The following is a 1,307-nucleotide window of genomic DNA, read 5'->3' as shown; positions in this document are numbered from 1 at the left end:
GAATCTAAGTTTGAGAATTGCTGTTCTTTTCTATATATACATTTGCCTCTTGAACAACATAGGGTTTGGGGTACCAACCACCACCCAAGTGAAAATCCACTTATAACTTTGACTTCCTAAAATTACTAATAGCCTACTACTGTTGACCAGAAGCCTCACTGGTAAGAGTCAGTTAAGGCATATTTTGTACATTGTATTATTACATACTGTATTTTTACCATAGAGTACACTAGAGAAAAGAAACTGTATTAAGAAAATCATAAGGAAGAGAAAATACATTTACAGTACTGCACCATAGAGAATCCACATAGAGGCAGTGTGCCCAGTGGTCCCTGGATCTTCTCTTGCTTCAACAGTGTATACACAGAACAGACCCAGGGATGCCCCTTCTCCTAGTCCCATCCCACCCTCCAATCTCTTCCAGTGGGAGCCTTTGGAACCATCTTCTCAGTCATCCCTTGCCTCCAAAACCAGCCAACACCATTTTTTGAGCTTAGCTCCTTACTGCTGATCAACCATGAGCTCCCACATTTCTCAGAATTATTTCACTGAGTTGGAAGCTGCTGTCAACCACCTGGTCAACATGCATCTGCAGTCCTCCTACACTTACCTGTCTCTGGGCTTCTATTTTGACCTCGAGGATGTGGCTCTGGAGGGCCTGGGCCACTTCTTCCAGGAGTTGGCCGAGGAGAGGCTTGAAGATACAAAACCAGGACTTGCAGAAGCCATCTCAGGACGAGTGGGGTAAAAAGCCGAGGTCATGAAAGTTGCTATGATCCTGGAGAAGAACCTGAAGCAGGCCCTTTTGGATCTGCATGCCCTGGGTTCTGCTGGTGTAGACCCCCTCCCGCTCTGTGACTTCCTAGAGAGCCACTTCCTGGATGAGGAGGTGAAACTCATCAAGGAGATGGTGACCACCTGATTCACCTCTGCAGGCTGGACTCCAGGCTGGGCTGAGCAAGTAGCTTTTTGAAAGGCTTACCTTCAAGCATAATTAGGAGCCTCAGGAGCTCAGCACTCTGGAGGGGCCCCTCCGGCATTCCCCTGGTGTCAGAGCTGCTGTCTGAGTCTCTCCCTGTAGCCACTGGCAGGTTTTTAACCACACTGGAGCCCTCTCTCTAGCTATGGACCCAATGGAAACAATAAACTTTTTGCAGAAAAAACAATCCAAGTATAAATGGACCCAAGAAATCAAGCAGTTCAAACCCATGTTGTTCAAGGATCAGCTTTATTAGATTATGTTATACTTTACCATAGTCTAATATTATACTATGCCATGCTGATCTATGCTCTGCTATGCTGCAGTA

General features: G+C 46.0%; 1 pseudogene; it reads left to right on the top strand.

Moving 5' to 3' along the window:
* The first annotated feature begins 517 nt into the window (after positions 1-517).
* On the top strand, positions 518-998 carry LOC110584954 (annotated as a pseudogene).
* The last annotated feature ends 309 nt before the right edge of the window (positions 999-1,307 follow it).

The sequence above is a fragment of the Neomonachus schauinslandi genome, chromosome 1, assembly GCF_002201575.2.
Source record: "Neomonachus schauinslandi chromosome 1, ASM220157v2, whole genome shotgun sequence".
NCBI classification, from domain to species: domain Eukaryota; kingdom Metazoa; phylum Chordata; class Mammalia; order Carnivora; family Phocidae; genus Neomonachus; species Neomonachus schauinslandi.
Note: the sequence above shows the minus strand (reverse complement) of the source record. Positions and strands in the feature narration are given on the sequence as shown.